Source organism: Canis lupus, chromosome 5 (genome assembly GCF_003254725.2).
Source record: "Canis lupus dingo isolate Sandy chromosome 5, ASM325472v2, whole genome shotgun sequence".
Lineage (NCBI taxonomy): Eukaryota > Metazoa > Chordata > Mammalia > Carnivora > Canidae > Canis > Canis lupus.
Window position 1 is genome coordinate 78,888,149 of NC_064247.1, and position 12,241 is coordinate 78,900,389.

The 12,241-nt window shown below is 43.1% G+C and overlaps 1 protein-coding gene across 20 annotated transcripts in view; it reads right to left on the minus strand.

Moving 5' to 3' along the window:
* Positions 1-12,241, minus strand: part of ZFHX3 (zinc finger homeobox 3) — a 525,132-nt gene that overhangs the window by 446,415 nt on the left and 66,476 nt on the right. For 3 of the 20 annotated variants that reach the window (XM_049110737.1, XM_049110740.1, XM_049110738.1), the window contains exon 3: positions 2,201-2,340. The exons of the other annotated variants lie outside the window; for them this stretch is intronic. The gene's annotated coding sequence lies outside the window, so the exon portion shown is untranslated. The remainder of the gene's footprint in view (positions 1-2,200; positions 2,341-12,241) is intronic. 20 annotated transcript variants of the gene reach the window in all.

Here is a 12,241-nt window from a genome sequence, read left to right on the forward strand (position 1 = left end):
TTGTCCCAAGGAAAAGCACAGACAGTTGAATAAGAGAATCATGACTCCGAATACCCTAACAGGTTTATGAACTAGAAAGCAGCCTCTGGCCTTGATAACCTCCAGGTGGCCTGCAGAAAAAGGCGACTGTGAAAACATTCACTTAGCTTTCTCCCCTTTTGTATTAATGAGGTCAAGCGTTGGACCTCAGGAGGTCAACAGTGGTGCTCGGAGGAGCGACTGTTTAGGCCAATGGGCAAGGATGACCATCTGAGCAGTGGTGCTCAGAGTCTCCGAGTGGTCTCCTGGATTTGACGAAGTCAGTGGTCACATCCCTCAGGACAGAGCCTGCAAGGATGCTAGAGCTGGAATCCAAGTAGAAAAATAACAGTGCCTGGGACTATCTGCTGTGAGCAGGCAACATTAAAGAGTGGGAGGGATTTCGATCTTAAAAATCATGGATGAGAGATGGGAGATTGGCAGGGGATGCAAATTATGGGGAGTCTCGAAATGGGTTCTGAAGGAGAAAAAGCAATAGATATATTTTAAGAGGTTCTCCATCTTAGTAAGTTTAACAATTTTTAGGCTCCCACTCCCACTGTTCACACTCCAGAGGCCAACCTCACGAACCAAGATGGATGGCCCAAACGCCTCACGTAGAAGACAGAAGAGAGACTTGGTGGAGGGTAGGAAGCTGAAGACAGGCAGATGCAAAAATCTAAATGATGTCGGTTTCAACAAAGGAAGAAAGAGTCACTTTTCAACTGGACCTACAGGATTGAGTGAAGTGAAGAATTAAGGCTATTATCTGTATAATTCAAACCAAAACCTACCTTTCTGTGAATTTATAGGACAATTTAGGTCCTAGCTGAATAATTCAGAAAAAGATAATCACCTCAATTATTTAGATGGCCATCTCTTCCCCTTGTACAGTCCATCTCTCTAACTCAGATGTGGAAAGTTGACAGCAATTAAGTCTCTTAACCAAGCTGCCCACAGAAGGCCAAGAATTTGGTCTACAAATGTGGTGGCTCTGAAATACTACCAGTAGACACTGACCCGGATAAACAAATTCATCCAGAAGACGCTCGCCTGGAATCAGTAAGTGGTGCTCACCCATCTGATTGAAATTCTAAAACCCCAGATTTGGGAAAAGGCACGGAAGTCATTCCTTCACGGCCTCTTGGCTTGACCGGATGTCACTCTTTCAAGAAAAGAGGAATCAGCGCCCTTCTCCGGCAGCCGCAGGAGCACCAATCTGGGCTCCACTGAGCTTGTCCAAGCAGCTCATTGCTGAGCTGTGTCTCGGTGACGGGTGTGGATGGGGAATTTGCGCATCTAAGGCTGGTTAGTGAGCGGCGTGGGGAATGACACCATTTCAAGAGGGCTGATGAGAGCCTGGGAGACCCTTGATCTAGTTGGGAAGGGTCATGGGGAATGCAGTCCCCTCCTCCTGGTGACTCCAGGACAATGGGGAGTCTGGGTGGTACCTCCGGGTCCCTGCATGTCTCCATGTGTTTGTGCGCATGTGGCTTTCTGTGGACAGAGGCAGGGTGTCTGATGTGTCCAGGCTGGTGGCTTCAGTTTTCCTTTGTGTGAACATTAATCCGCCCGGTCCCATCCCCCATCCTCTTCCCGCACATTAACCTAAAATATGAACGCATGCTCGGGTCTTGCCTGTGCTGGCTGCATCCCTGCCCCCTTCCTCCAGCCCTCTTATCTAAAGCAGCGTGTCACTGCAATTTTATGGTCAACATTACAGACTCAAGCCCTCCTTTGAACCAATCAAACTGCACTGAATATGTTAAGGGAATCCAGGCTTTCTGGAAGGAGCCGCGTCCTGAGCCGCACCGCCTGACCTCTCTAAGAGCAGCCCCCATAAATCTGCCTCACGTGATGGGAGATGGGCTTTTCAGGATCTCTCAGGGTGCTTTGAGGTAGCACTTCTATGAACTCCTTGCCACAATAAATAATGCTACCTGCAATATGTCTTTGGGAGTGTGTCAGCAGCTGCTGTCCTGCCATGAATTTTTATTCTTGTGCCGTCTGGAAGATAGATTCCAGATTCAGCATTTCCCCGCACTTAGTGTCAGATCTCTTTACCCCCTTGCCCCGGCAGAATGACAGAGACCACAAATAAAATAAAATAAAATAAAATTTAAAAAAAAAAAAAAAGGGCAGCCTAGGAAAAATGGCCCAAGAGTGGCAGGAAGGAGCTTACCTCACAATTGTGGAGGAGCCGCCAGTGTGACCACAGTGACTAGGTGGGAGGAAGGAGGAATAAGCCAGGCAATTCAGAGTCCTCAAGAAGGAAGCAATTCACCTGGGGTGGTCGGAGAAAGGGGTTTCTACCAGGCAAAGCTGTTGGAGGAGAGGAAAGCCCATCCTGAGTCAATAATTCATGGCAAGGGAGGGCAATGGAAATTAGTTTTGAGGCTCAGCTAGGTTGTTGCTGCCCTGGTCAGATTCTAGGCAGCTGGTCCACGAAAAGAGGACAATGGAATCAGAAATAGTCTAGAGATGACATCTAAGATGAGTTGTTGCAGTCTGAAAGCTAAAGATGAGGAAGAAAGACGCTACTATAGCTTAGGAATTATAATCAGTCGACTCCCAGATTTCACTGACTCGCATGTCTCTGCCCAGCTAGAAATGAGCGCCCACATGGCCGGGTATGTTTTATCATCTCTGCAACTTGAAACCTTCTGGCAGTGCTGAAGCCAAAATTCACCACCGCAATGCCCAGGAATTTCCGCCCCTTTGAAAAGTCCCATGTCCCAGGAAGTTTCTGCATTACTAACGTGCCAGCCATATCCATTACAGTGGGAGAGAGCACAGGAAAGGAAGAAAGAAAATATGACTTTGATATGTTAACATCTCACAATGGTAGATTATTTCATTTTGTATGCTGCTTCCTCTTCAGAGAGGGGAAAATGTAGTTAGTATCCTGACAGGAACAATGTATAGTCCTAGCTACTATCTATGCGCATTGAAATCCACATAATCCTAGTCTGATGACCAAACCCAAACTTTGGTGGCTTTCTAGATCAGAGTTTCACCAACTGCAAAGTGCATAGGAATTACCTAGAGATCTTAAAATGCAAATTCGGTAAGTCTGGGGGTCCTGAGAGTCTGCATTTCTAACAGGCTCTCAGATGCTGCTGACACTGCTGGACCATACATTGAACAAGGTTTTAGGTTTAACCAAGTTTTTATGTGCACAGTACTGCTCTCCTTCCCTAACATGTATATGCAGGCTCCAAACCCAGGGGAGGGTCCATGTGTTCCTTTGTTCCCATATATTTTGTTCTTGGGTCTACATATGTTTTTTTTTTTTTCCAAAATTAATATCAAGATGGAGCTTCAAAAATTGTGGTAGTTTGAATATTCACATTTAATACTTCTAATTCTCCAAAATGAAATGATCATCTCATTTAGGGATAATGACAAGAGTGCCTCATTGAGACTCTCTTTTAGGGTCAGATCTGGGGCCATTGACTTTTGGGGTCCAGCAGTGATAGGCTGCAAGGCCTCATCCAAATGGACTCTGACCGTTTATGCAGAATACTGGCCTGGAGTGGTGACCTCCTAAATAATGTCCTACCCAGCCAGAGTCAAGGCCACATTATCATCTCTAGCTTCCCAAGGCAGTGAGATCAATTTCCCAGTTTAGGGTAGTACGGAGAGAAGGGTGTGGAGTGAGGTGGAAACCATATTGAAACCTTTGCTGATTAAGTTACTCATGACCAACTGGTAAGTGGAACTGTGGGTTCCCTCAACATAACCCCAGTTTCTCTCCAATTCAACAGGAGCAGCAAGATCACAAAACTGGCAAAACCTAAAATGAAGGTGCTTAATAAAGGTCAGTGACAAATACACTTTTTGATGGGAAAGTAAAGTTTCTTATGGTTAATATAGTCTTTGATGTAATAATTGTGGAAGTTTCTCATATATCCCAACACATCACTGAGAATATAGCAGTCCCTGTCAGTCAAGTCAACTGAGGCCAAACATGATCACTCATTTGTAAACTGGGCTTTCTGCCTGCTGAATACCTTTCAAAAACAGAAGCTCTCTCCTAATTGCCTGGGTTGACCTATATTTAGAAACCTGAAATGTGCTGGTGTAGTGGAGAAGCCAGAAAAATGTTGGAGTTAATCACTAAATCAATCTGGGCTGACCCCAAGAGGACAGTGAGTGTGGAAGGTTGTTGGTCAAGGAGCTTTTGGAGGCTGGACTTAAAAGAACTCTCTTGTTTCTCTGAAACTGGAAAATCTGCTTCTTTCTACAAAAACATATCCTCAGAATAGAATTTGGTCTCTTCTAGGACAGCCCTTTGAATCTCTTGTGCCAGTTACCAAGTCAAGGTTAACTTTATTTTGTTCCAGTATGCTCTCTGGGCACCCCTGTGACTGGCGATGGCAGTATGGCAACAGGACCTACAGATGGAGACACAAAAGCACTATGCTGACTATCAAGTGAAACCTAGATGCAAGATCCTTCTCTTCTTCCCTTCTCACCTTGGCCATCTTTTCTCCTCCTACGGCATCTTTTTGATTTCTTGGTATTCTGGGTTGTTAAAAATTCAACTTTAAACTTTTCCTCATTTCCTCCCCCTCATAATGCAATGATGATAATTTCTTAAAAGTTCAGAGTTTGAAAAATTGGGGGAAATGACAAGAAGTATTAGGTATTATTTTCATGTAAAATGAACTGTGGGATGACATTTGGAAATGGGTACCAGGTACCCAGAAGGTTAGTAATTACCTTTACGGGAACATTAAACAGAAAATTTAGGAAGTTTCTTGATTCTGTAGAGCCAGCACTCTAGCCAGCGAAGTTGCTAGCTCCCATGATTTCTGCAATCTGTGCTAAATGGTGGCTTGGCTTTGAAAGCTGAAGGATATAAACAACCAAAGGGGCCAGCGGATGGGTGCTAGAACTGTTAGAGATAGTTACGGGTCATTTGATGCCTGCAGAAAATACTTACCAGATAGATAAGGGATGGAAAACTCTGGGACTTTTTTGGAAATTTAGGTTTGGATGTCTAGCTTGTTAATTTTAATTTTAAATTTAAGTTTAAAAATTTAATTTTAAGGTTAAATTAAGATATTTGAATGACTCAAACACATATTTTTAATTCTTGCACTGAATTTTATAGAGCTAAGCTAGGAAATGAGGAAGTTAAGTAATGTTGGAACAGAGCGAATTATAAGCAGCTATTTATTGAATATTTATAGACTTGTTTTTGAGAAGATTTTCAAGGGTAAGACATTCTAATTGTTGAGATAAGACTAAGTTACTGGGGCACCCAGGTGGCTCAGTGGTTGAGCGTCTGCCTTTGGCTTAGGTCATGATCCTGGGGTCTTGGGTTTGAGTCCTACATCAGGCTTCCTACAAAGAGCGTGCTTCTCCCTCTGCCTATGTCTCTCCATAGCTCTCTATGTTTCCCCTGGACCAATAAATGAAATCTTAAAAAAAAAAAAAAAACTAGAATGGGAACAATTTCATGAGTTACTTCTGACCACTGAAGTTCAGCAGCAGCTTAGTGAGAGAGAGATGGGAAATGAACACCAGGAAACTAGTATGCATAATTCACAGTTTAAAAAAGGAAAAAGAAAAAAAGACTAAGTTACTAAAATAATTAGAAATACATAGATGGGTAAGCTAAGTGCCAAGGGATACTAAATGATATGATAAGATACAAATCACTTAAGAAAGAGCTTAGAGAAGCAGAATATCAATGAGAGATTTAGAGCCCAAGAAAGGTTTCCTGTGTGTAGGATTTGTGTAGGAAACAGGAAGGGCATTCCAAGGAAGTGGAGCAACATAGGTGAAGCCACCAAGTCTAGTGTCTGCTCTTGGAGCAGCACAGAGACTGGGTCTATGCAACAGACGTGGCCTGTCAAGGGATTGTGGGAAATTCAGTTTGATGGTCTGGGAGGGGGCAGGTTAAAGCAGTATTCACACTTGATTGGCAGGAAATAAAGGCAATGAAAATAATTTTTAAACAGAGGAGTATTATAACGAAAGCATATTTTAGCAAACTAGGGAAGTGCCCCAAAACCCTCAGGCATATGTTTCCAAGAACCAGAGAGAGAACACACCTGAAGAGAAGAGGGAGTAAGGCTCCTTGAACTTGATCCAGTAAGAAAACAGTACCCAACAGAGGGACGAGACGACTGTGAGTAGAGCAAGTATCTCCTAGCTCTGTCCCCAGTGGGTCTGAAATCTGCGACAAGAGAGCTATAAGCAAAAATATAGGCAAAATTCACCCAGAAAGCTGTGTTGTTAAAATTCTCTAACTTTGGCGGAACATAAACAGTGTGCTTTGGGACTTTTTTTTAAAAAAGGGACAATGGCGAAACTATTGAGGGTGGTAGTGATGGAAGAGAAACAGGAGCATTCTACCTTAGTAGGAAGGAAATTTTCATTGTTGACATTATTGGGACATGATGATGATAAAACAAATGGGTAAGTTTTCAGTTGGTTTTATTAATTGTTTTAAAATTCATTAACAATGTAGTCCTTACTCTTTGCAGTTGGGATAGGCTGTGTGCACTGTCCTCCTTCCTTTGCATTCAGCTGAAGAGACAGGGACCAGTAGTTCTCTCTTGGGAGGGGGAGCAATTTTAACCCTAAGAGAATCTTAGCAATGTCTGGAGTCATGTTTGATCATTACAGCTTGGTGGGCAGGTGTATGTACCTGACCCCTAGTAGGTAGGGGCCAGAGATACTGTTAAATATCTTACAAAGCACAGAATAGCACCTACAACAAAGAATTACTCAGCCCCAAATGTCAATGTGCTGAGGTTGAGAAATCCTGATATAGACAAAGATGCTCATTGAAGCATTATTTCTAATACCAAAATCTTGGAAATAATCTATTCCCAACAATAGCAATGGTCAAATACATTATGGAATATCCAAATGTCCACAGGATGTACTTTGCGTTCAGATTTCCAAATATAATTTCATTATGTAAGAAATTTCTGGTTAATATTAAATGAAAAAAAGAGGGATCTAAACTCTATATATGATGTGACCCCAAGTTTGTAATGACAAGTGCACACATATACCCAACACAAGAAACAGGTCTGGGAAGTTACCAAAACGCCAACAATAGTTATTTCTAGATGGTGAGAAATAAATGATATTTATTTTCATCTTTGCGCTTATCTGTATCTCCCAAATATCTTGCAGTAAGCACAAAATCATTTTCTAATAAAAATATAATAATTGTCTGTCAAACATCTCAGTAGTTTGAAATACTGGCTACTCTTAACAAGATCAAATATAACTGGACTGTGAGACATGCACACATAGGTTCAAAGCTTCAATTATCAAAGGCAGGAGGAGGACAGTCTTGCTTATGACCAGTCCATGTATAAATGGTGTCAGTCAGTTAAAGCTTAAAATAAAACAGGAGAGGCCAGAAGGGATTGCTAAAAGAACTATGGCAAACCTATGACATCTTAATAAATTAAGGTTGTACGAGGATGAGGTAGGTAGCAGTCCTCTGTAGGGCAAGTGTGCTCATCGGGAGGGCTGAATACAGTCCACATGACATATTTTAGGGTGACCACTGAAAGCCTGGAGTAGGTCCAGATGAGAGCAATCAATAAAGTGAGGAGCTTGGGAATTGTGTTATGTGACAAAAGGGTGAAAGAGATAGAGATGTTTAGTCTGATGACAAAAACGTTTAGGAGAGAAGTGAGTGCTGTCTTCAAATATTTGGTGGGCTGTCACACGGAGAGGGACAAATGTGCTCTGCATGGGCCCAGACCACAGAGCTAGCACTAACCACTGATATTAACTGATAACTTATCTTCTTTCACATAATTTCCAAACAAGAAAAGAAAACTCTTCTAAATCTAAGAGTTATACGAAAATAGGGTGGCTAACTTGGGACATCATGTGGTCCCCACCACTGACTTTGTGACAGTGCATCAGGGTTGCTATAGAGTGAACAGAGAGCTGAGAAAATGAGACAGTAGTGCTGCTATGAATGTGTTCCCAGGACCTGGTGCTTGATGCATAAAGAAATGCACAACAGCCAACTTTCACTGAATGCTTTCCATGGGCCATGGGCCAGGAATGGGGCCAAGTGCTTACCCACGCTCTAACTTGTTCCTTTCAACTTAACACCCTTTCCCAGGTGAGAAAATGCAGACTGGGGTAAGTTTAGGACCCTGTCCAAAGCAACACCTAATAAATGTATCAAGTTCTACAGCAATGTTAATTATAGCAATGCTCATTATCATCATCATGGCTATAGTAGCAAACACCCCTATAATGCTTACTAAAATCAAACATAGTTCAAAATGCTACGCCTGTATCCCCATTTTATAGATGAGCCTTGGGCAGGGGAGAGGGTTTGAGGATCTTGTCCGAGGCCAGAAATGTGTCAGATTCTGGTGCACTGCTAATCATGGTGATATTCATCAGCATCATTATATTAACTGCAGTGGCAAACACTGTGTAGTGCTTACCATGTGTCAAACACAATTCCAAATGCTGTACCTACATACACTTGTTTAATACACCTTCTTCTTTTTATCCTCATTTTACAGATGAGGGAGTGCAGACTTGGGAAGGTTGAAGCCCCTGCTCAGATCACAAACTCTCACATGGTAGATCTGGGTTTTGAAACCTGGTATATTAGACTCCACAGTGGTATCAGTAACAGCTACTAATAATTCTCACTGTCATCACAGTCATAGTGGTAATGGCACAAACACTTATACAGCACATACTATGTGTCAGGGACACATAGCAGCCCTATGAAGCAGTGTGCTGATTAATTTTATGTGTCAACTCCGAGGGTGATTTTGGATGAGATCAACAAATGTAATCAGTAGACTCTGAATAAGGCAGATTGCTCTCCATAATGTGAATGGGCCTCACCAAATCAGTTGATGGCTTGAACAGAACCAAAAAAAAACTAGCCTCCTCAGGAAAGAGGGGATTCTCAAGCAGACTGTGTTTGGACTTTATCTATACCATCAGCTCTTCTGGGGATCCACCTGCTGGCCTTTGGACTGGAACTATATTCTTGGCTCTCCTGCTGTCAAGCCTGCTGGCCCACACTGCAGATTTCAGACTTGTTAGCTTTTATAATCATGTGAGCCAGTTCCTTATAATAAACCTCTTTCTAAACACACACACACACACACACCACATTGGTTCTGTTTCTCTAAAGAACCCTGACCAATGCAGGTAGGTACAATCATTATCTTCATTTTTAATATGAGAAAACAGAGACTCAGACATCAAAGGGCTTGCTCAAAGCCACTCAACTAATAGATGGCCAAGCCAGCATGGAAACTGACCAGCCGGCTATATAGTCTGAGTTTCTATGTGAAGTTCTCTGGAGCTATTTGTTCTATCAGTTGTGGCATGTTTGCCTGACTGGGTGACATGACATTAGGAGACTAGTAGAGGTAACCTCCTGAAGCAGGAAAAGGAAGAGCTGGCTGGGGAGAAAAGATGTCACGTCTGGGCTCCTCCCTCTACCAAGTGGCCTTTTTACCCCTTCCAGATAGCCTCCATCACTTTAGGACATTTCTCAATAATCAACAGATTAAAGACAAAAAGATCCAATACCTTTGCTTCCTCCTGCTACCATTTGATTCAAGTGAAAAAGAAGTCACTGAATATTTAATGCTTTTCAATAAGAGGAGACTGTATTGCTACCCCTACCCTCCACACTCATTGGATAATTTGTGTTTGAATTATGGCTAAACACCACCCAGATGTTTCAAATAATCCAACTACATGAAATTTCCTCTTGGTCTCTACTTGATGAAAAAGCAGAAGCATGTGCATGCACTGTTCTTTTTCCAAAGCTTTTTGAGTCTTCCCTGGTTTCAGCAATTCCTGTGATAACATTTCTACGTTTTGGTTTACTAAAGCCTTCGCTGAGAGAAAAAAAAAAACCCTCTTGATATTCTCAGTTTAAATTTCACTTTTGCCAGATTTTCATTAATACTAGTCTCTCTTTAGACCATCCAGAGTGTGTTCTCTTTTGGTGGCTCATCTTTTGCGTAATTTCCAAACAAAAAGACAAAACAGACAAAAGCAGCACAAAAACATGCCATGGGACCAGGTATCGGGGGAAAAAAAAAAAAAAAAGCATTGAAACAGACCCAAACAGAAATACAATGGTTTTATTATATGAGCCTTCAGCAGTAAAGAAAAAAGAAAAAAGCAAGGTTAGCAAAAGAAGGAAGGAAAGCAAAATGACTAACAAACGCAAAGTGCCTAAGGAAATGGTATTTTCTTTGTATGCACCAACATATGCTCAAAGAATATTTCCCTATGAGGATGTCATTGCCCGCTCACTTCCCGTTTACAGTTATATGTAAGAGAAGCTTTTAAATCCATTTGCAGCCCCCGTGGGAGTTGCAAGGAGGAAGGTGTTGCGCTAAAGGAGGAGATGCTAAAGCCTGAAAGTCAAAGATAGGTGAGACACAACCTCATCCACCGCCCAGAGCTGCTGCCCAGGCCACCCCTGCCAGGTCCAGCCTCAGGCGGCCATGAACAGCTGGCCCACCCTGGCCTGTCTACCGTGAGAGGCTCTTGGGCCCTGGTCTCTCCTGTTCTCGGATGCTTCATCACAAAGAAAGTAGATATGAAGAAGCAAACAAATTTAGGAGCTTCTAGACCAACGCAAGCCCTAGGTGTTCTATCAGAGACAGTAGGTTTCTCACCCCAGGGGAAGGTTCCCAGTGTGCACCTTATTCCCACTGCAGTGTAACCTCAAGCATCAGTGAGTGCCACTTAGCAAAGCCAAACTGGATATGTAGAAAGTGCGGGGTCTTAAGCAATAAAGTCTAAAGGCAACAGGACACTGGGCTTTTTTTTTTTTTTTCAAAGATTTTAAAAGATTTATTTATTCATGAGAGACAGAGAGAGACACACACACACACACAGAGAGAGAGAGAGAGAGAGAGGCAGAGACACAGGCAGAGGGAGAAGCAGGCTTCATGCACGGAGCCTGATGTAGGACTCAATCCCGGGTCTCCGGGATCACGCCCTGGGCTGAAGGCAGGTGCTAAACCAGCTGAGCCATCCAGGGATCCCCGACACTGGGCTTTTTATACAGACACCTGCTGCCTCTCTTTCTGGCCTCTCCTTTCGTCCCTCCCTGTATCCACTCTCATGCCCTAGCTTCCACCCACCTTAAGGGTCACCATGTGGGCACTGCTGTCCCCCAACACACAATGACCTATTCCGCCTCTGACCTCAGGTGACTTATGTCATCACTATCCTTTAATTTGATACTCAGGAGTTGCTTTTGGGATTGTTCTCAAATGGTCCCATGTGTATAGAATCTTTTTTTTTTACCGAATAACACTATGTGCCTTGAAAGAAAGGACCTTGTCATATACTTGCTAGAGATTCTCTACCCTCACTAAATCTAATACTTTGGTGACCTCAGTAAATTCTTGGTGATAAACTGTTCCATTTGCATCCTCTCCATGTCTGTATTTCCAAACAGTGCAACGCGTAGGTCTCTACTTTCATGCTGCCTTCCCGACCAGTAGCTGCAAACAGCCACGTCATCATCTCACATAGAAATTATGGTATGGGTGGGGAAAGGAAGTGCCATCGCTGAAGATTCTTTGTTTGTGTTTTGGGCTAAGAATAGGGAAAGGCTTGCAGGAATCTCCCGACCGGTTTTGGTATCAGGCTCTTGGTCCTTTCAACAGAAGAGCACAGACGTTTCACTCCATCTGTGAGAATCTTTGACACAGAAAGAGGAACCTTGAGACAAGCCAGGCCTCTTTTTAATAAACACAGGAGTTGTGAGATGAGCGGGTCCAGGGTCAGGGAAGAGGTGATATTGAATTTCATTTCTCAGCTCCGTGCTAGGGAATGAAGAGTATTCTTGTCGGCAAGGGGGGGTGGGGGTGGTAGTGTGATGGTGATGGTGGGAGGGCTCTGGAAACAATACCCAACCACGATATTGATGGCAGGGAGGGGGGTGGGGGGGAGTCTGATTGTTTAACTACTGCTGAGGTTCAGTAAGATCTCAAGGTGAGATTTCCAGTTTTCGGGGTTGTTTTTCCTTTAAATAGAAGCTGGGGTGGGGTGCTGGGGGGGTGGATGCTGTTCTGGTCTCAGCATTAATCCTTTCTCCCCACTTGCACCTGCCTGTGCTACCTGGCCAAGCCCCTTCCCCCCTCCAGGTTTATTTATTGTGGCTATTTTACCAGCTATTGGCTCAACACACTCCACTCAAATATTCATCATTTAGCTC